Source organism: Patiria miniata, unplaced genomic scaffold (assembly GCF_015706575.1).
Source record: "Patiria miniata isolate m_02_andy unplaced genomic scaffold, ASM1570657v1 HiC_scaffold_25, whole genome shotgun sequence".
In the NCBI taxonomy this organism is placed as follows: Eukaryota; Metazoa; Echinodermata; class Asteroidea; order Valvatida; family Asterinidae; genus Patiria; species Patiria miniata.
Genome location: NW_024037064.1, coordinates 15,144,221 through 15,167,399, shown reverse-complemented (window position 1 = coordinate 15,167,399; position 23,179 = coordinate 15,144,221). Strand labels below are relative to the sequence as shown.

Sequence of the window (23,179 nt, the reverse complement as noted above, 5' to 3'; positions counted from 1 at the left end):
GGAAGACTGTCACTGCAATGGACGTGGTGTATGCGCTGAAGAGACAGGGACGCACGCTGTACGGCTTCGGCGGCTAGACACCATATTCAAAAATCAAACCGAACGGCTCTTTTCAGAGCCACCACTATTTCAAAAAGAGATTGAATCTTGATTTTACTCGATTTCACTTGTCCTTGTCATGTGTGTTCTTAGAGTTGCTTTTCCCCTCCCTATTTCCACTGTAAAACATGTCTGGTCTCCATTTTTTGTCAAAGTCGATTAAGTAATAATTACTGGGTGCTCGTCTCAGGATATAGCGGGGAACGTATAGAGGGATCCGTGACATTTTGTTCGCGAATGGGTGTGTGTGATTATTGTCTTTATTACAAAACAAACATAAACAGCAGCCAGGGAAATCCGTATGTTTGTCACTTTTCTTTTAGGGGGTGGGGGAGGGGGTGTTTATTGGGGTTCAATTAATCCCAAGTAGGGGGTGGGAGAAATATTGTAGTCACAACGATCCCAAATGGATTCTGTTGCCGAGGGCTCATAATACTATAGGCTCGGAAAAGCAGCATTTTCGATTGAAATTTAACGTCTATACTTTTTCAACGTACGGAAATCGTGATCACTGAAGCGTCTCCGCTTGGCCCCCGAAGCACCCAATCGGAAGATAGCCCATTGTTAGGCTTCCAACCTAGGATGCTATGCGCCGGCCTTAAGAGGCGGGGTCCGTTCGCTCAATCTGCACTCAGTTGTGATCACCGTTCATCAAACCATACCCTTGACCATGGCGCGCACCAAGCAGACGGCAAGAAAGAGCACCGGGGGGAAAGCCCCCAGGAAGCAGTTGGCCACCAAGGCGGCCCGCAAGAGCGCACCGGCGACTGGCGGTGTCAAGAAACCCCATCGGTACCGACCGGGAACCGTCGCCCTCCGTGAGATTCGCCGCTACCAGAAGAGCACCGAACTGCTGATCCGAAAGCTGCCATTCCAGAGACTTGTGCGTGAAATTGCACAGGATTTCAAAACTGAACTGCGATTCCAGAGTTCTGCCGTCATGGCATTGCAAGAAGCGAGCGAAGCTTACCTCGTCGGCCTCTTCGAAGACACCAACCTGTGCGCCATTCACGCCAAGAGGGTCACCATCATGCCCAAGGACATCCAGTTGGCCCGCCGAATTCGGGGTGAACGAGCTTGAGCACGTTGTGTGCGCAAAAAGAAATAAAACTAACGGCTCTTTTCAGAGCCACTACTTCTTCAAAGAGAGATTAAGTCCAATCCCTGAGTTTTCCTTCAAATAAAGAAAAAGGGCCGTTGATTTTTTTCCGAATTATTATTGTTGATATTCTGTCCAAATACATTCCACTTTTTGGGTTCTATACGTATGCCTCATCCGAAACGTGTTCCAGGCAAAATTGAATTGTTATGGGCATGGTAATAATGATATATATTTCCTATCTGTTTTGACAATTACAGGTACTCGTTCTCTTATTTTCGTCGGTTTTGCGTTACATTGTATGATTCATTATAAATGGATGGTGCATAAGGGGGAAACAACATTTAAAGAAGTATTGGTGCACTACGACATATTAATTCGCCCTCCGCTGGAGATGACTTTATTATTTCCCAGAAATTCAGTAGACAATAATATTTAAGAAGGACACTTATACACGTGTCAGTCTGAGAAAAAGGCTAAAAATACCCTTGCCGGGGAGGGGGGGGGGGGGGGTCGTGCCGTGCGTGCATTGTATAACTATGCACGCATACCGCTTTCTTCACGCATGGGTTAGCGGTCACTGGCGGGAAAGTGGACGATGCATGGGTGGTCAGAATCCAAGCTGTGCACAATAAAAGCCGGCCAAGACGTGCTGGTCTTTCATTCGATCTCACGATCCGATACATTCCAAGTCCTCCAATATGGCTCCCAAAGTTAGCGGAAAAGGTCAGAAGAAGGCCGGAAATACTAAGGGTCCGGTTAGCGCAAACAAAAAGAGGCACCGGCGTCGCAAGGAGAGCTACGGCATCTACATCTACAAAGTGATGAAACAGGTGCACCCCGACACCGGAATCTCGAGCAAGGCAATGAGCATCATGAACAGCTTTGTCAACGACGTGTTTGAGCGCATCGCCAGCGAATCTTCTCGCCTCGCTCTCTACAACAAGAAGTCCACCATCACAAGCCGTGAAGTGCAGACAGCAGTACGCCTACTTCTTCCCGGGGAGCTTGCTAAGCATGCAGTCAGCGAAGGCACCAAGGCCGTCACCAAGTACACGACTTCAAAATAGAAATTTTGAAGGCTTCAAAACCAAACGGCTCTTTTCAGAGCCAACACAGTTTCCAAAAAGAGATTTGCCAGTCAGCTCAGTTCGCCCGATCAGCCCATTTCTTAGGTTTTACAACTAACCTTTTTTTATTCTGTTGTGTCCCTTTCACTCTCTCTCTTTTTTTTTAATATGCTTTTACCCTTCGTGAGGCGAGGGGAGGTAATGCGATTAAAGTTAATCCCTGAGTCTTGTCGTCGTCGTAAACACATAATTTAATTTATGCCACAGCCTTTTTCAATTGGTCATTTCTTTCAATCTCCGGACGAGTGCTTGCATTTTGTTGAGTGGGTTACTATTAAAAAATAAATTAGGATTTCGTCTGTGGGATGTTACAAATATCTAGCAAGAAACCGAGGCCAGTTTTAACCGCCGCGTGAGAGCAACGAATCACTGCCATTGTGCGGAGGCTGGTCGAAAGATCATGGGACTTCTTCGGCGGAATAACAATAAAACGTCTTAAAATGGAGGTAAGAATGTTGCATGTTTCTGTGTTTTATCTAGTGATTCCATTACTTTGAACGACGATGACACAGTTGTAATTTTTTGTTCCCTCGTCCCCCGCGTCCAAAATGGATGCGGTGCACCCAACCGTGCGACGGGCACGCCCGTGTCGCGTGATTGGCTACTTGGCACGCTTCAGCCAATCCACCAGAACGCTATAACTAGTGTTGTGTTTTCCAAGTGGGTTCATTCACACACCACCTTTACTGCAGAGTACATTCATCTTCTGTCACTATACTGTCAAGATGACTGGGCGAGGAAAGAGCGGCAAAGCAAGAAGCAAGGCCAAGAGCAGGTCCTCCAGGGCGGGACTCCAGTTCCCCGTGGGTCGTGTTCACAGATTTCTGCGTAAGGGCAACTACGCCCAGCGTGTCGGTGCCGGTGCACCGGTCTACACTTGCGGCAGTGATGGGTACCTTACCGCGGAGATCTTGGAACTGGCCGGAAACGCTGCACGAGACCAAGAAGACGAGAATTAATCCCCGCCATCTGCAGCTTGCTATACGCAACGACGAGGAGTTTGAACAAGTTGATGAGCGGAGTTACCATCGCGCAGGGTGGTGTCCTTCCAACATCCAGCAAGTTCTTCTGCCCAAGAAGACCGCCAAAGTGTCAAGTAAAGAAAAGAACTTACTTTGCATCCACAAACCCAAAAGGCTCTTTTCAGAGCCACCACAACCTTCAAAAAGAGATTTGTCGCTGCCTGTCTAACTCCACCTCTACCTTCACTCATAGCCGAAATCAATTTCTCTAATTTTTTTTATAAACAATAGAACACTGTTCCAGATAGAATTCCCACTGTGTCCTTTAACTTAATCATTATGCAAAATTTTACGCACTGCGTATGTGACCGGCCGGCCGCTGAGTACATTAGCCATACATGTATGTATATGCATTGTCTTAAATGTTGCCTCATGTAGAATGTGAATGACTTATTCACCAAGGTTACAAAATGGACAAATAATGGTGCGTTGACATTTGTTTCCCGTTTGTTTCTTTTCTTTCTTTCTCTCTCTTCAATTAACTCCCCGCGCGGGACCGCATTGATATTGATACATAAGTATTATAAACGCGCAAATGAAAACGGTATGACGAATGTTTTCTTTTCTTTCGAATTTTCTTCTTATAACTTCATGACGAAATAAACAATAAATCAATGAAATAAAATAGTATTATTACAAAAAGGGGAAATAAGTAAGTGAAAAAATAACAAAACAAAACAATAACCAAGCAATTAAAGGAAAGCGGCAGGCTGGGACTCGAACCCACGGTCTATTACTTTCTACATGTGCTCTCTAACCACTCACTCGGCCACGGAGCTTACTGACAAACTGAAGTATTTCCCCGCCCCTAATGTGGGACCCATTGGCAGGCCCTGAGAAATACCCAGATGGGAAACGCCGAGGCGCGATGACCGGGAGTGTTGAAGGGCGCCATCTATTGATATGCTTGTCCCCGGTACATCGTACGTACGGCATTTAGTGCCGACGCTCTCGCTCACTGATGCATTGATCCCATTTTTTGTCTGGATTAATTTTTTCAACAAGATTTTGGGTGAAATATGATCGAGGTGTATGAAAATGCATGATAGAAATATTTTGAAGAATGTATATGTCTCTGTTAATCTGAGAAAGCCGGAGATTTCTTGCTCATCTCTCTCTCCCCTGGTTTCGTTGGGAACCGCAACGCCTGGGTCGGCCACTCCGGCCAGACCCGGACGTGCGCCCGGTGCGGGGACCCGACACACTCGGCCAACAAAGTAGTACCGTAAGGTGCTACAAATGTTTGCTTGTAGGCCACCGTAAGGTGCTAATGCCCCAACAGGCCACCCTTCTGGGGAATGCCCCAACAGGGTGCATTGTACTTTTAATGGCTTTAAGCTGTGTCCAAATCCTTCGCCAGGAAAGTTCAGCCCACCAAACGGTGGGCTGATGTAGTAGTGCAGGGGAAGTCTGCTCCGGTACCATCTGTTGGAGCGGAATCCTCTCCTGCCAAATCTAGTGGGTTGGAGTCTTCTCCGTCTTCCCCCGAGTCCACGCCCGTTTTGGACGTGCGGCGGCGGAGAAGTCCAACCCAGCTGTAACTCCCGGGTCTGATTTGTCAGACTCGGAGAGTTCCGAGTCGTCGAATTTTGAATTGCCTCGAGCAGCGTGCATTCAATGCTCGAGGCAGATAGGCCCTCTGAAGTCTCCGGTCGCGTGGGAATGTTTCCATTGCGAACGTGGGATTTCGAGGGCTATGCCCTTTCATGTGGCCGGCTGCGCGGACTGCACGGGTATTAACGCCAAGCCCGTGGTGTCTTGCGACGCCATTGACTGCCAGGCGGCTGCAATAGATAGGGCGGTGGGTTTTTTACCCGTTAGAGGGAAGAGGAAGATGAAGAAGAGGGCTCGTCATCCCTCTTCTGGCTCCGATTCTCCCTCTTCGGGTGCAGTCCCCCAAAAAAATCTCGGGGAAATGTCTCTCAGACTCATCTGAGTCTGAGATGAAAGTGGATGAGCCTACAAAGTCATCCAAAATTAGTGCTGTCCCCCGCACAACACCTTTGGGGGACACACAAACTAGCCGCGTCCGAGCCCCAGGGCCCGGATACGGACAAGCGGGTGGGGGACAGTAGTTCTCCCCCGCTGCCACTCTAGACTCGGGTGGTAAACCGAAAGGTGATCCACCCGAGTAATATGTTCACTTCAGCACACCATGGTCAAATTGCTTTCATTGAATGTCAATGGAATGCGTGACCCCGTGAAGAGGAGACGCGTTTTTAGTCTTTGTCGGGAGTATGATATTTCCTGTCTTCAGGAGTGTCATATTTCTGGCAATGACGATTTAGTTTCTTGGCAGGCGGAGTGGAGGGGGAAGATTTTTGCCAGTTTTGGCACATCTTCTTCCTGCGGGACCGTCATCCTTCTGCCTGCCAAAAGTCCTTTTGAATTTTCTGATCTTTCCATCGATTCTGATGGAAGGATCGTTTCTGGAATTTTGCGCGGTCCGGGGGGAGGAAAGGGTGTGCGATTGTGCACAGTTTATGCCCCGACTGACCCCAGGTCGCGTCGTCTCTTCTTCACGGAGTTGTCTTGTTTCTTGACGGGTAGTTGTCCTGTTATTTTAGCAGGAGACTTTAACTGTGTCCTGGATTTAGAGCTTGACCGCCGTGGTTCAGATTCCACATCTTGTGGGATCGGCGCCGCGGAGCTCGGTCACCTCATTTCCGACTTTTCTTTTAAGGACTGCTGGCGGTCTTTCAACCCGTCCACGCATTCTTTTACATGGCGAAATGCGGCAAACACGATCACTAGCCGGCTGGATCGTATTTACACATCCAGTTCGGTGGGTGTCGTGTCTTGCGGGCATTCGCCATGCTATTTCAGTGACCATGACTGTGTTGATTTGAAATTTAATTTCCCGGAGATTGCCGGCGCCGGTCGGGGTTTTTGGAAATGTAATGTTTCCGTCCTGGCCGACGCTGGCTTTCAAACGGATTTCAGAAAGGCTTATGCGGGCTGGCGGACTCTCAAGGAGGGGTACGGAAACGAACTCCTCTGGTGGGAGGACGTCAAGTCCCGCATTAAGCGATTCATTATTTCCTTTTCTTGCCGGTTGGTAAGAAATAGACGACGGCGCAGGGAGTCACTTGTGGCTGCCCTGCGCTCAGTCGTTTCCGCCCTCAATTCTGGGCAATGTAACCCTGAGGTTCTTGCTCGGCACGAGGAAATTAGAAACGAGCTTGCTAAACTGGACGACTTTGAAGCGGAGGGGGCTCGGATCCGCGCGCGGGTTCGTGACCTCGAGGAAGGGGAGAAGCCGTCCAGGTATTTTTACCAGCTCGAGACCTCTCAGGCTCGGAAGAAAACTATTTCTTCCGTTTATAGTCCTGGAGGGGACATTGTTTCCTCTCCGGAAGAAATCTCGACAGTTTATAGAGATTTTTATCTCGATTTGTTTTCGGCCGAGCCTGTGGAGGTTGAATCGCAGTCTCCGTTTCTGGACTCTCTGTCCAATGTTTTGGACGAAGCTAGCCGCATTGACTTGGACAGCCCACTTGGGCTGCCTGAGCTCGATGTGGCTCTACGTAGTATGGCCAACGGTAAGACTCCTGGTGGGGACGGCCTGCCCAAGGAATTCTACGTGAAGTTCTGGGATTTGGTCGGTCCCGACCTTCTCGGGGTCTTCCGTTGTGCCTTTTCTTAAATAGTCTAGGTGATTCCCAGCGATTGGGAATCATCACACTTTTAGAGAAGGGTGGGGATCCGCTTGATCCTAGGAACAAGCGTCCTATATCCCTTCTTAATGTTGACTACAAGATCCTGTCGAAGGCCTTGTGCCTCCGCCTTGGTCGGGTGTTGCCCGACATTGTCGGTCAGTTTCAAACTTGTGGCGTCAAGGGGAGGTCCATCCATGATAATATCAGACTCCTTCGGGATCTGGTAGCATTCGTGGATGGGAAGAACCTTGACTGCCTTGTTATTTCCCTAGACCAGCAGAAGGCCTTTGACAGGGTCAATTGGGATTTTCTTTTTAAAGTCCTCGACCGTTTTGGTTTTGGACCTAATTTTAGGCACTGGATAGAGCTGTTGTACACAAACATATCCAGTGCCGTTTTAACTAATGGTTCTCTTTCAGAACCCTTTTTAGTCACGAGGGGAGTGAGGCAGGGTTGCCCCCTCTCCCCTCTTTTATACGTGCTTTTTATCGAGCCTTTTGCTCAGACTGTCATTAAAGATAGCCGTCTTGCCGGTCTGACAATCCCTGGGGCCAGTGGCCTCGAATGCAGGGTTCTGCAGTATGCAGACGATACAACCTGCATAGTTCGGGATTTCAGATCGGTGAGGCGGTTGTTTGGCATCATCGATGCATTTTCTCGTGCGAGCGGGTCTCGCCTTAACTTCGCCAAGTCGAAAGGCTTGGTTTTTGGCTCATGGCCCGACTGCCTTCCCGACGAGGTCCCTATCCAGTGGACCAGAGACCCGATTAAAATCAACGGTGTCTGGGTTGGCGGTGGGGACATGGGCCCTATGAATTGGAGAGAGCGGATCCCCAATCTGCAGTCCACTTTGGACATGTGGAAAGGGAGGATGCTCTCTCTTTTAGGCAAGGTGTTGCTGGTCAACACCTTGATTTTAACTCCGTTGTTTTTCTTGGCCCCGGTTTATCCTCTGCCGGTTTCGGTAGAGAGGGTTATTAACCGGGCCATTTTTTCGTTTATTTGGTCTGGCAAGACTGAACTTGTAAAAAGGTCAGTCCTTGTCCAGACTTTAGCTAATGGTGGCCTTGGGGTCACCAATATTCGTCACAAATGTGACGCTTTCTTTGTCAGTGGGTTTAGGGTTTTGTTGAGTGACGATGGTCCTCCTTGGAGATTTTTTTCTCTGTACTGGGCGGCCTCGTCACTCCTTGGGGTTCTCCCCCGTAACATCTGGAGGAATGATACCCCACACGCCCTCCAACCCACTGGGTTTTATCGCCATTTTTGCAGGCTGGTCCTGCTTGTATCTACAATTTCGCCGGATATTGACTGGGGGCCAATTACGGTCCGACAACTGTATGACCTGTTGTCAGGTCAGCAGCCGGTCCAGTGTCCGGCGGTTAGGTGCGATGATTTTCTTCATCTTTTTAAATTGTGTCACTCCTCCAATTTGAGTAACCGCTTGCGCGACTTGAATTGGAGGGTGATATGGGGAGCCTTGAAAACTTCCCAACGTTTAGGCCATTGGGGCATTGGTGACGGCCAGTGTCCTCGGGTTGGCTGTGCCGCTCCCGAATCACTGGGCCACGTTTTCTGGGACTGCCCTTTTGTTTACATTTTGTGGGCATGGGTCGAACACATTGGTGGTAAAGCCCTGGCCCGCTATTTTTCCCTGACCCGCTCCTGCGTTTTGTATGGGTCAGGGCTAGAGACCAGGCCAGACTCTCTTCTGGTCTGGTATTTGATTAGCACGGTGAAGTGGTTGGTTTGGTGTTCGCGCTGTGAGACATTGTATGATGGCTCACGGCCGGATGCCGACCACGTGCTTCACCGTGTCAAGGCTGCGGTCAAGAACCGCATTCGTTTAGACTTTGTCCGGCTGGACCGGGCCAAGTTCTGCACCATCTGGTGCGTGCGGGGAGCGGTATGTTTCATCAGAGACGACCAACTTGTCTTTAGGTTGTGATTTTGTTTTTTTTGCACTATTACAGCCTTAAGACTTTCGCTCCTTGTTTATCTCGGGCCCTTAGGTCCTTTTTTGTGGGAGCCTTTTGCTCCTTGTTTTTGGGACCCTTTAGGTCCCCTTTTTGTGGGAGTTTCTTTGCTCCTGGTTTTGGGGCCCCTTAGGCCTTTTTTTACTAAGCTTGGCTTTTTTGCTGGCTTTTGTTGTTTAAGGACCGTTTCGGATCCTTAGGTCGGACCTGTGAGCGTTTTCGCTCTGTTGGTTAGGACCCTTTAGGTCCTTTTTATTGTATGTTTGCTCGCATGAGCGTTGTTGAGTCCGGAAGTTTCATGGTATAGTTTTCTGTTTGTATATTTTCCTGCCAGTCAGTTAGGGTCGTACCCTACCATGGTAATGCGTGGGTAGCGTGGCTACACAGACTGCATGTCTTGTCTTTGTCAAGTGTCTGTTTGTTTTGATAGTAGGTAAAAGGGTAGGGAGGCTCGTAGCCTCACTTACTAAGGTGTAGTGTGACTACCCTATCCTGGGATCTTCTTTAGGAGGATCCCGAAACCAAAAAATTAGTATCTGTTCTTTTCAGACAGCCACGCCTCCCCGGAGCTCCGGGTTGTCTTCGAAGAAAATCAAGTTTTTAGATCGCGTTAGTCGATAATTTTGTATCTACCTTTTCGTCTTAGTTTATAGACCAAGTGGGTCTAGTTTTTACAGATTTTTGTTTCATTTTTGGTGATCTTTTGGGTGTTTTTGGTTTTGGTTTTTCGTTGCTGGCTGTGTACGCAGTGCTGTACACGCCAGCCTATTCATTTGTACACGTCTATTGTTTGGGCCGTGGCAGCGTGCACGGCCCATTCGTTTCTACGTGTTTCTTTGTTTAGGCCGTGGCAGCGTGCACGGCCCTATTCATTTGGGTGGGGCTGTGCGTGTGCATAGCCCCGTGAAGTCCTTTGTTGGGGGAATTTTTTCCTTTCTTTAGTGTTTGCGGGGTTGGGACCCGTGTGCTTGTGCTGCGGCTTGTGACCCGTTACGCAGCCGGCTACCGCCGTTACACTAGGTGGTGGGTCGGCAGCGGGGAGCGAGCCGTAGCGCGGGTATTGCGGGCCTGTAGGCTCGGGGTTCTCTGCACTACACCGGTGGGGAATTTCGGGTCTGCGGGGCCTGGCCTCCGCGTTCATTTTTCTTTCTTAATCACAGGTAGGCAGTTGCTACCTGTGATTTATCTTCTTGTTGAGTGAGTCAGCAGTTGTGACTCACTCTTCGTTGTATATATTTAATATAGTCAATACCGTTACAAGCTTGTAACGGTATTTTTTATTTTTGTGAAAGTAATCCAAGTCGGATTTTTCCTCTTCTTTTTTCTTTCTCGGCTTAGCATGCCGTCAAACGGTAGCGAAGCCAGGCGTCTCCGAGCCCTCGAACTTAGTTTTGGGGGCAAGGAGACGTCAAGTGATGTGTTCAAGGCCCTCAAGGGGGTCGGGATTATCCCGGCCAATCACCTTGAGGCCTTGCAACCACTACCTGGCGGCCGATTTGACATGACGTTCAAATCGGTCGCACTAGCTCGAAAGTTTGAGCCAGTTTTAGACCGGCTTCCAGGTTGCCGTGTTTCATCATTCGGCCTGAAGCTGGTCACTGTCAAGTACGTTGAGATGGACGTGGACGACAATGTCGTCCGGTCCATCTTGTCTAGGTACGGCAGGGTCCACAAGGGAAGATTCCAAACCTACCCTGAGGAACCTGCCGTATTCACTGGCACCCGACAGTACTTAATGTCGGGTGTCAAATCTATACCGTCGGTTCTCCGCATTGGGAACCGCAACGCCTGGGTCGGCCACTCCGGCCAAACCCGGACGTGCGCCCGGTGCGGGGACCCGACACACTCGGCAAACAAATGTAGTACCGTAAGGTGCTACAAATGTTTGCTTGTAGGCCACCCTTCTGGGGAATGCCCCAACAGGGTGGTTTGTACTTTGTGCGAGGAGGAGGGGCATGGCTTTAAGCTGTGTCCCAAATCCTTCGCCAGGAAAGTTCAGCCCACCAAACGGTGGGCTGATGTAGTAGTGCAGGGGAAGTCTGCTCCGGTACCATCTGTTGGAGCGGAATCCTCTCCTGCCAAATCTAGTGGGTTGGAGTCTTCTCCGTCTTCCCCCGAGTCCACGCCCGTTTTGGACGTGGCGGCGGCGGAGAAGTCCAACCCAGCTGTAACTCCCGGGTCTGATTTGTCAGACTCGGAGAGTTCCGAGTCGTCGATTTTTGAATTGCCTCGAGCATCGTGTATTCAATGCTCGAGGCAGATAGGCCCTCTGAAGTCTCCGGTCGCGTGGGAATGTTTCCATTGCGACCGTGGGATTTCGAGGGCTATGCCCTTTCATGTGGCCGGCTGCGCAGACTGCACGGGTATTAACACCAAGCCCGTGGTGTCTTGCGACGCCATTGACTGCCAGGCGGCTGCAATAGATAGGGCGGTGGGTTTTTTACCCGTTAGAGGGAAGAGGAAGATGAAGAAGAGGGCTCGTCATCCCTCTTCTGGCTCCGATTCTCCCTCTTCGGGTGCAGTCCCCAAAAAAATCTCGGGGAAATGTCTCTCAGACTCATCTGAGTCTGAGATGAAAGTGGATGAGCCTACAAGCTCATCCAAAACTAGTGCTGTCCCCCGCACAACACCTTCGGGGGACACACAAACTAGCCGGTCCGAGCCCCAGGGCCCGGATACGGACAAGCGGGTGGGGGACAGTAGTTCTCCCCCCGCTGCCACTCTAGACTCGGGTGGTAAACCGAAAGGTGATCCACCCGAGTAATATGTTCACTTCAGCACACCATGGTCAATTTGCTTTCATTGAACGTCAATGGAATGCGTGACCCCGTGAAGAGGAGACGCGTTTTTAGTCTTTGTCGGGAGTATGATATTTCCTGTCTTCAGGAGTGTCATATTTCTGGCAATGACGATTTAGTTTCTTGGCAGGCGGAGTGGAGGGGGAAGATTTTTGCCAGTTTTGGCACATCTTCTTCCTGCGGGACCGTCATCCTTCTGCCTGCCAAAAGTCCTTTTGAATTTTCTGATCTTTCCATCGATTCTGATGGAAGGATCGTTTCTGGAATTTTGCGCGGTCCGGGGGGAGGAAAGGGTGTGCGATTGTGCACAGTTTATGCCCCGACTGACCCCAGGTCGCGTCGTCTCTTCTTCACGGAGTTGTCTTGTTTCTTGACGGGTAGTTGTCCTGTTATTTTAGCAGGAGACTTCAACTGTGTCCTGGATTTAGAGCTTGACCGCCGTGGTTCAGATTCCACATCTTGTGGGATCGGCGCCGCGGAGCTCGGTCACCTCATTTCCGACTTTTCTTTGAAGGACTGCTGGCGGTCTTTCAACCCGTCCACGCATTCTTTTACATGGCGAAATGCGGCAAACACGATCACTAGCCGGCTGGATCGTATTTACACATCCAGTTCGGTGGGTGTCGTGTCTTGCGGGCATTCGCCATGCTATTTCAGTGACCATGACTGTGTTGATTTGAAATTTAATTTCCCGGAGATTGCCGGCGCCGGTCGGGGTTTTTGGAAATGTAATGTTTCCGTCCTGGCCGACGCTGGCTTTCAAACGGATTTCAGAAAGGCTTATGCGGGCTGGCGGACTCTCAAGGAGGGGTACGGAAACGAACTCCTCTGGTGGGAGGACGTCAAGTCCCGCATTAAGCGATTTATTATTTCCTTTTCTTGCCGGTTGGTAAGAAATAGACGACGGCGCAGGGAGTCACTTGTGGCTGCCCTGCGCTCAGTCGTTTCCGCCCTCAATTCCGGGCAATGTAACCCTGAGGTTCTTGCTCGGCACGAGGAAATTAGAAACGAGCTTGCTAAACTGGACGACTTTGAAGCGGAGGGGGCTCGGATCCGCGCGCGGGTTCGTGACCTCGAGGAAGGGGAGAAGCCGTCCAGGTATTTTTACCAGCTCGAGACCTCTCAGGCTCGGAAGAAAACTATTTCTTCCGTTTATAGTCCTGGAGGGGACATTGTTTCCTCTCCGGAAGAAATCTCGACAGTTTATAGAGATTTTTATCTCGATTTGTTTTCGGCCGAGCCTGTGGAGGTTGAATCGCAGTCTCCGTTTCTAGACTCTCTGTCCAATGTTTTGGACGAAGCGAGCCGCATTGACTTGGACAGCCCACTTGGGCTGCCTGAGCTCGATGTGGCTCTACGTAGTATGGCCAACGGTAAGACTCCTGGTGGGGACGGCCTGCCCAAGGAATTCTACGTGAAGTTCTGGGATTTGGTCGGTCCCGACCTTCTCGGGGTCTTCCGTTGTGCCTTTTCTTTAAATAGTCTAGGTGATTCCCAGCGATTGGGAATCATCACACTTTTAGAGAAGGGTGGGGATCCGCTTGATCCTAGGAACAAGCGTCCTATATCCCTTCTTAATGTTGACTACAAGATCCTGTCGAAGGCCTTGTGCCTCCGCCTTGGTCGGGTGTTGCCCGACATTGTCGGTCAGTTTCAAACTTGTGGCGTCAAGGGGAGGTCCATCCATGATAATATCAGACTCCTTCGGGATCTGGTAGCATTCGTGGATGGGAAGAACCTTGACTGCCTTGTTATTTCCCTAGACCAGCAGAAGGCCTTTGACAGGGTCAATTGGGATTTTCTTTTTAAAGTCCTCGACCGTTTTGGTTTTGGACCTAATTTTAGGCACTGGATAGAGCTGTTGTACACAAACATATCCAGTGCCGTTTTAACTAATGGTTCTCTTTCAGAACCCTTTTTAGTCACGAGGGGAGTGAGGCAGGGTTGCCCCCTCTCCCCTCTTTTATACGTGCTTTTTATCGAGCCTTTTGCTCAGACTGTCATTAAAGATAGCCGTCTTGCCGGCCTGACAATCCCTGGGGCCAGTGGCCTCGAATGCAGGGTTCTGCAGTACGCAGACGATACAACCTGCATAGTTCGGGATTTCAGATCGGTGAGGCGGTTGTTTGGCATCATCGATGCATTTTCTCGTGCGAGCGGGTCTCGCCTTAACTTCGCCAAGTCGAAAGGCTTGGTTTTTGGCTCATGGCCCGACTGCCTTCCCGACGAGGTCCCTATCCAGTGGACCAGAGACCCGATTAAAATCAACGGTGTCTGGGTTGGCGGTGGGGACATGGGCCCTATGAATTGGAGAGAGCGGATCCCCAATCTGCAGTCCACTTTGGACATGTGGAAAGGGAGAATGCTCTCTCTTTTAGGCAAGGTGTTGCTGGTCAACACCTTGATTTTAACTCCGTTGTTTTTCTTGGCCCCGGTTTATCCTCTGCCGGTTTCGGTAGAGAGGGTTATCAACCGGGCCATTTTTTCGTTTATTTGGTCTGGCAAGACTGAACTTGTAAAAAGGTCAGTCCTTGTCCAGACTTTAGCTAATGGTGGCCTTGGGGTCACCAATATTCGTCACAAATGTGACGCTTTCTTTGTCAGTGGGTTTAGGGTTTTGTTGAGTGACGATGGTCCTCCTTGGAGATTTTTTTCTCTGTACTGGGCGGCCTCGTCACTCCTTGGGGTTCTCCCCCGTAACATCTGGAGGAATGATACCCCACACGCCCTCCAACCCACTGGGTTTTATCGCCATTTTTGCAGGCTGGTCCTGCTTGTATCTACAATTTCGCCGGATATTGACTGGGGGCCAATTACGGTCCGACAACTGTATGACCTGTTGTCAGGTCAGCAGCCGGTCCAGTGTCCGGCGGTTAGGTGCGATGATTTTCTTCATCTTTTTAAATTGTGTCACTCCTCCAATTTGAGTAACCGCTTGCGCGACTTGAATTGGAGGGTGATATGGGGGGCCTTGAAAACTTCCCAACGTTTAGGCCATTGGGGCATTGGTGACGGCCAGTGTCCTCGGGTTGGCTGTGCCGCTCCCGAGTCACTGGGCCACGTTTTCTGGGACTGCCCTTTTGTTTACATTTTGTGGGCATGGGTCGAACACATTGGTGGTAAAGCCCTAGCCCGCTATTTTTCCCTGACCCGCTCCTGCGTTTTGTATGGGTCAGGGCTAGAGACCAGGCCAGACTCTCTTCTGGTCTGGTATTTGATTAGCACGGTGAAGTGGTTGGTTTGGTGTTCGCGCTGTGAGACATTGTATGATGGCTCACGGCCGGATGCCGACCACGTGCTTCACCGTGTCAAGGCTGCGGTCAAGAACCGCATTCGTTTAGACTTCGTCCGGCTGGACCGGGCCAAGTTCCGCACCATCTGGTGCGTGCGGGGAGCGGTATGTTTCATCAGAGACGACCAACTTGTCTTTAGGTTGTGATTTTGTTTTTTTGCACTATTACAGCCTTGAGACTTTCGCTCCTTGTTTATCTCGGGCCCCTTAGGTCCTTTTTTGTGGGAGCCTTTTGCTCCTTGTTTTTTGGGACCCTTTAGGTCCCCTTTTTGTGGGAGTTCTTTTGCTCCTGGTTTTGGGGCCCCTTAGGCCTTTTTTTACTAAGCTTGGCTTTTTGCTGGCTTTTGTTGTTTAAGGACCGTTTCGGTTCCTTAGGTCGGACCTGTGAGCGTTTTCGCTCTGTTGGTTAGGACCCTTTAGGTCCTTTTTATTGTATGTTTGCTCGCATGAGCGTTGTTGAGTCCGGAAGTTTCATGGTATAGTTTTCTGTTTGTATATTTTCCTGCCAGTCAGTTAGGGTCGTACCCTACCATGGTAATGCGTGGGTAGCGTGGCTACACAGACTGCATGTCTTGTCTTTGTCAAGTGTCTGTTTGTTCTTGATAGTAGGTAAAAGGGTAGGGAGGCTCGTAGCCTCACTTACTAAGGTGTAGTGTGACTACCCTATCCTGGGATCTTCTTTAGGAGGATCCCGAAACCAAAAAATTAGTATCTGTTCTTTTCAGCTTAATATCTGAAACGCTGTTCATTGAACAGCCAGTATATTAAACTGATTTTTGGATTTGGGCCGTGGAATAGAGGCTTGCCTCGTCCCGGCCACGGGTTGGCCCGGTATAGCAGTACATCCGGGATTCGGCCCACTCCCTTCGGGGAACATAAATTAATACAAAAACAGGTTCTGACTACGGTGCCCCGTCGTTAAAGGTTCGTTTTCTTTTGACGTTTTGGTGACAGGGCTTTCACATTGAATTACGGTAAATATTAGTAAGTGTGTAAAGTCTTGTTAAATTATGATGTTGGCGTTTCCATTGATTTCCGTTCAAGGTGTAAAAAAAAAAAAAAAAAAAAAAAGGCTTGGCCACGACCCCTCTGTGTCTGGTTATAAATGTATTGTTTGAGTCTCGTTGCAATATGTTTCTAGGCATCTTCTTCCTTTTCTTATTTGTTATCCCTTTTCCCCCTTGTTTTGCTTCTGATTTGTTTGTTTCCCAGGATGAGTGCTCCTGCCACGATTGGTCGCCAGAGGGCGCCGTAACAGTTGATGGCTTCGCATGCTCATATCGCGTCCGCGCATGTCCTATAAGTTGCCTCGCCGGGGCTGGGATGGCCATTGAATCATCTACAACCGACTGAGGAGACACAAACATGTCTGGCCGTGGCAAAGGAGGAAAGGGACTAGGCAAAGGGGGTGCCAAGCGACACCGCAAGGTTCTCCGAGATAACATCCAGGGAATCACTAAACCAGCCATTCGTCGGCTGGCCCGCCGCGGAGGAGTCAAGCGTATCTCCGGGCTCATCTACGAAGAAACCCGCGGAGTCCTCAAGGTTTTCCTGGAGAACGTTATCCGCGATGCAGTCACCTACTGCGAGCACGCCAAGAGGAAGACTGTCACTGCAATGGACGTGGTGTATGCGCTGAAGAGACAGGGACGCACGCTGTACGGCTTCGGCGGCTAGACACCATATTCAAAAATCAAACCGAACGGCTCTTTTCAGAGCCACCACTATTTCAAAAAAGAGATTGAATCTTGATTTTACTCGATTTCACTTGTCCTTGTCATGTGTGTTCTTAGAGTTGCTTTTCCCCTCCCTATTTCCACTGTAAAACATGTCTGGTCTCCATTTTTTGTCAAAGTCGATTAAGTAATAATTACTGGGTGCTCGTCTCAGGATATAGCGGGGAACGTATAGAGGGATCCGTGACATTTTGTTCGCGAATGGGTGTGTGTGATTATTGTCTTTATTACAAAACAAACATAAACAGCAGCCAGGGAAATCCGTATGTTTGTCACTTTTCTTTTAGGGGGTGGGGGAGGGGGTGTTTATTGGGGTTCAATTAATCCCAAGTAGGGGGTGGGAGAAATATTGTAGTCACAACGATCCCAAATGGATTCTGTTGCCGAGGGCTCATAATACTATAGGCTCGGAAAAGCAGCATTTTCGATTGAAATTTAACGTCTATACTTTTTCAACGTACGGAAATCGTGATCACTGAAGCGTCTCCGCTTGGCCCCCGAAGCACCCAATCGGAAGATAGCCCATTGTTAGGCTTCCAACCTAGGATGCTATGCGCCGGCCTTAAGAGGCGGGGTCCGTTCGCTCAATCTGCACTCAGTTGTGATCACCGTTCATCAAACCATACCCTTGACCATGGCGCGCACCAAGCAGACGGCAAGAAAGAGCACCGGGGGGAAAGCCCCCAGGAAGCAGTTGGCCACCAAGGCGGCCCGCAAGAGCGCACCGGCGACTGGCGGTGTCAAGAAACCCCATCGGTACCGACCGGGAACCGTCGCCCTCCGTGAGATTCGCCGCTACCAGAAGAGCACCGAACTGCTGATCCGAAAGCTGCCATTCCAGAGACTTGTGCGTGAAATTGCACAGGATTTCAAAACTGAACTGCGATTCCAGAGTTCTGCCGTCATGGCATTGCAAGAAGCGAGCGAAGCTTACCTCGTCGGCCTCTTCGAAGACACCAACCTGTGCGCCATTCACGCCAAGAGGGTCACCATCATGCCCAAGGACATCCAGTTGGCCCGCCGAATTCGGGGTGAACGAGCTTGAGCACGTTGTGTGCGCAAAAAGAAATAAAACTAACGGCTCTTTTCAGAGCCACTACTTCTTCAAAGAGAGATTAAGTCCAATCCCTGAGTTTTCCTTCAAATAAAGAATAAAGGGCCGTTGATTTTTTTCCGAATTATTATTGTTGATATTCTGTCCAAATACATTCCACTTTTTGGGTTCTATACGTATGCCTCATCCGAAACGTGTTCCAGGCAAAATTGAATTGTTATGGGCATGGTAATAATGATATATATTTCCTATCTGTTTTGACAATTACAGGTACTCGTTCTCTTATTTTCGTCGGTTTTGCGTTACATTGTATGATTCATTATAAATGGATGGTGCATAAGGGGGAAACAACATTTAAAGAAGTATTGGTGCACTACGACATATTAATTCGCCCTCCGCTGGAGATGACTTTATTATTTCCCAGAAATTCAGTAGACAATAATATTTAAGAAGGACACTTATACACGTGTCAGTCTGAGAAAAAGGCTAAAAATACCCTTGCCGGGGAGGGGGGGGGGGGGGTCGTGCCGTGCGTGCATTGTATAACTATGCACGCATACCGCTTTCTTCACGCATGGGTTAGCGGTCACTGGCGGGAAAGTGGACGATGCATGGGTGGTCAGAATCCAAGCTGTGCACAATAAAAGCCGGCCAAGACGTGCTGGTCTTTCATTCGATCTCACGATCCGATACATTCCAAGTCCTCCAATATGGCTCCCAAAGTTAGCGGAAAAGGTCAGAAGAAGGCCGGAAATACTAAGGGTCCGGTTAGCGCAAACAAAAAGAGGCACCGGCGTCGCAAGGAGAGCTACGGCATCTACATCTACAAAGTGATGAAACAGGTGCACCCCGACACCGGAATCTCGAGCAAGGCAATGAGCATCATGAACAGCTTTGTCAACGACGTGTTTGAGCGCATCGCCAGCGAATCTTCTCGCCTCGCTCTCTACAACAAGAAGTCCACCATCACAAGCCGTGAAGTGCAGACAGCAGTACGCCTACTTCTTCCCGGGGAGCTTGCTAAGCATGCAGTCAGCGAAGGCACCAAGGCCGTCACCAAGTACACGACTTCAAAATAGAAATTTTGAAGGCTTCAAAACCAAACGGCTCTTTTCAGAGCCAACACAGTTTCCAAAAAGAGATTTGCCAGTCAGCTCAGTTCGCCCGATCAGCCCATTTCTTAGGTTTTACAACTAACCTTTTTTTATTCTGTTGTGTCCCTTTCACTCTCTCTCTTTTTTTTTAATATGCTTTTACCCTTCGTGAGGCGAGGGGAGGTAATGCGATTAAAGTTAATCCCTGAGTCTTGTCGTCGTCGTAAACACATAATTTAATTTATGCCACAGCCTTTTTCAATTGGTCATTTCTTTCAATCTCCGGACGAGTGCTTGCATTTTGTTGAGTGGGTTACTATTAAAAAATAAATTAGGATTTCGTCTGTGGGATGTTACAAATATCTAGCAAGAAACCGAGGCCAGTTTTAACCGCCGCGTGAGAGCAACGAATCACTGCCATTGTGCGGAGGCTGGTCGAAAGATCATGGGACTTCTTCGGCGGAATAACAATAAAACGTCTTAAAATGGAGGTAAGAATGTTGCATGTTTCTGTGTTTTATCTAGTGATTCCATTACTTTGAACGACGATGACACAGTTGTAATTTTTTGTTCCCTCGTCCCCCGCGTCCAAAATGGATGCGGTGCACCCAACCGTGCGACGGGCACGCCCGTGTCGCGTGATTGGCTACTTGGCACGCTTCAGCCAATCCACCAGAACGCTATAACTAGTGTTGTGTTTTCCAAGTGGGTTCATTCACACACCACCTTTACTGCAGAGTACATTCATCTTCTGTCACTATACTGTCAAGATGACTGGGCGAGGAAAGAGCGGCAAAGCAAGAAGCAAGGCCAAGAGCAGGTCCTCCAGGGCGGGACTCCAGTTCCCCGTGGGTCGTGTTCACAGATTTCTGCGTAAGGGCAACTACGCCCAGCGTGTCGGTGCCGGTGCACCGGTCTACCTTGCGGCAGTGATGGAGTACCTTACCGCGGAGATCTTGGAACTGGCCGGAAACGCTGCACGAGACAACAAGAAGACGAGAATTAATCCCCGCCATCTGCAGCTTGCTATACGCAACGACGAGGAGTTGAACAAGTTGATGAGCGGAGTTACCATCGCGCAGGGTGGTGTCCTTCCCAACATCCAGCAAGTTCTTCTGCCCAAGAAGACCGCCAAAGTGTCAAAGTAAAGAAAAGAACTTACTTTGCATCCACAAACCCAAAAGGCTCTTTTCAGAGCCACCACAACCTTCAAAAAAGAGATTTGTCGCTGCCTGTCTAACTCCACCTCTACCTTCACTCATAGCCGAAATCAATTTCTCTAATTTTTTTTATAAACAATAGAACACTGTTCCAGATAGAATTCCCACTGTGTCCTTTAACTTAATCATTATGCAAAATTTTACGCACTGCGTATGTGACCGGCCGGCCGGCTGAGTACATTAGCCATACATGTATGTATATGCATTGTCTTAAATGTTGCCTCATGTAGAATGTGAATGACTTATTCACCAAAGGTTACAAAAATGGACAAATAATGGTGCGTTGACATTTGTTTCCCGTTTGTTTCTTTTCTTTCTTTCTCTCTCTTCAATTAACTCCCCGCGGGACCGCATTGATATTGATACATAAGTATTATAAGCGCAAATGAAAACGGTATGACGAATGTTTTCTTTTCTTTCGAATTTTCTTCTTATAACTTCATGACGAAATAAACAATAAATCAATGAAATAAAATAGTAATTATTACAAAAAGGGGAAATAAGTAAGTGAAAAAATAACAAAACAAAACAATAACCAAGCAATTAAAGGAAAGCGGCAGGCTGGGACTCGAACCCACGGTCTATTACTTTCTACATGTGCTCTCTAACCACTCGGCCACGGAGCTTACTGACAAACTGAAGTATTTCCCCGCCCCTAATGTGGGACCCATTGGCAGGCCCTGAGAAATACCCAGATGGGAAACGCCGAGGCGCGATGACCGGGAGTGTTGAAGGGCGCCATCTATTGATATGCTTGTCCCGGTACATCGTACGTACGGCATTTAGTGCCGACGCTCTCGCTCACTGATGCATTGATCCCATTTTTTGTCTGGATTAATTTTTTCAACAAGATTTTGGGTGAAATATGATCGAGGTGTATGAAAATGCATGATAGAAATATTTTTAAGAATGTATATGTCTCTGTTAATCTGAGAAAGCCGGAGATTTCTTGCTCATCTCTCTCTCCCCTGGTTTCGTTGAGTTGCGGTGGACGCGCAGGAGTCTTTTTTTTTGTTTTCACACCAGGAAACAAAAAAAGGCAAAAATAAATAATAAGAAGAACAATAGCAAACAGTATTTCAAGACGAATAATCCCTTTCCGCGCTATTGTTTTAATATTAATCGTTATCGCTTCTCGGCCTTTTGGCTAAGATCATTGCACTTTGGTCTAAGTCTTGGTCAGGAATATCAGGAGGAGGTCCAGACTCGGCATTGCACTTTGCCTTGAGACTGTAAGGCCCCGCCCCCGAAGCGGTCCCCGGCTGGTTTCCCAAGGGCGGCCAGTTCGGGTGATCCTACCTTGGTGGTATCCCTTCGGGGTGTTTTCTGTGCATTTGGCAAGTGGTTGGTACCTAGTGCCACCCCCAAATGTACAGGCCTATGTGTGTGGCCTTCGGGCCGTTTCTATGTTGTCAGTTTTATGTAAACCTTCGGGTTTTGCGTGTTGTTGTTTTGTCCCGGGCAGGAGGGTTCGCAACCCTACTAGCTTGGTCCGGCGTGGTCGGCCTGCCTGGTTCCCCACTTGTGGTCTTGTGGGGGAACCCTAAAAAATAAGTATCTGTTCTTTTCAGCTTAATATCTGAAACGCTGTTCATTGAACAGCCAGTATATTAAACTGATTTTTGGATTTGGGCCGTGGAATAGAGGCTTGCCTCGTCCCGGCCACGGGTTGGCCCGGTATAGCAGTACATCCGGGATTCGGCCCACTCCCTTCGGGGAACATAAATTAATACAAAAACAGGTTCTGACTACGGTGCCCCGTCGTTAAAGGTTCGTTTTCTTTTGACGTTTTGGTGACAGGGCTTTCACATTGAATTACGGTAAATATTAGTAAGTGTGTAAAGTCTTGTTAAATTATGATGTTGGCGTTTCCATTGATTTCCGTTCAAGGTGTAAAAAAAAAAAAAAAAAAAAAAAGGCTTGGCCACGACCCCTCTGTGTCTGGTTATAAATGTATTGTTTGAGTCTCGTTGCAATATGTTTCTAGGCATCTTCTTCCTTTTCTTATTTGTTATCCCTTTTCCCCCTTGTTTTGCTTCTGATTTGTTTGTTTCCCAGGATGAGTGCTCCTGCCACGATTGGTCGCCAGAGGGCGCCGTAACAGTTGATGGCTTCGCATGCTCATATCGCGTCCGCGCATGTCCTATAAGTTGCCTCGCCGGGGCTGGGATGGCCATTGAATCATCTACAACCGACTGAGGAGACACAAACATGTCTGGCCGTGGCAAAGGAGGAAAGGGACTAGGCAAAGGGGGTGCCAAGCGACACCGCAAGGTTCTCCGAGATAACATCCAGGGAATCACTAAACCAGCCATTCGTCGGCTGGCCCGCCGCGGAGGAGTCAAGCGTATCTCCGGGCTCATCTACGAAGAAACCCGCGGAGTCCTCAAGGTTTTCCTGGAGAACGTTATCCGCGATGCAGTCACCTACTGCGAGCACGCCAAGAGGAAGACTGTCACTGCAATGGACGTGGTGTATGCGCTGAAGAGACAGGGACGCACGCTGTACGGCTTCGGCGGCTAGACACCATATTCAAAAATCAAACCGAACGGCTCTTTTCAGAGCCACCACTATTTCAAAAAAGAGATTGAATCTTGATTTTACTCGATTTCACTTGTCCTTGTCATGTGTGTTCTTAGAGTTGCTTTTCCCCTCCCTATTTCCACTGTAAAACATGTCTGGTCTCCATTTTTTGTCAAAGTCGATTAAGTAATAATTACTGGGTGCTCGTCTCAGGATATAGCGGGGAACGTATAGAGGGATCCGTGACATTTTGTTCGCGAATGGGTGTGTGTGATTATTGTCTTTATTACAAAACAAACATAAACAGCAGCCAGGGAAATCCGTATGTTTGTCACTTTTCTTTTAGGGGGTGGGGGAGGGGGTGTTTATTGGGGTTCAATTAATCCCAAGTAGGGGGTGGGAGAAATATTGTAGTCACAACGATCCCAAATGGATTCTGTTGCCGAGGGCTCATAATACTATAGGCTCGGAAAAGCA

At 48.8% G+C, this 23,179-nt stretch overlaps 2 non-coding genes across 2 annotated transcripts; both read left to right on the top strand.

Moving 5' to 3' along the window:
- Positions 1-15,748: 15,748 nt before the first annotated feature.
- LOC119733597 lies at positions 15,749-15,941 on the top strand. Its single transcript, XR_005271935.1, has one exon. It is a non-coding gene; the product is annotated as a U2 spliceosomal RNA (small nuclear RNA).
- Positions 15,942-21,706: 5,765 nt separating this feature from the next.
- LOC119733493 lies at positions 21,707-21,891 on the top strand. The gene has a single exon (XR_005271862.1). It is a non-coding gene; the product is annotated as a U2 spliceosomal RNA (small nuclear RNA).
- Positions 21,892-23,179: the final 1,288 nt, after the last annotated feature.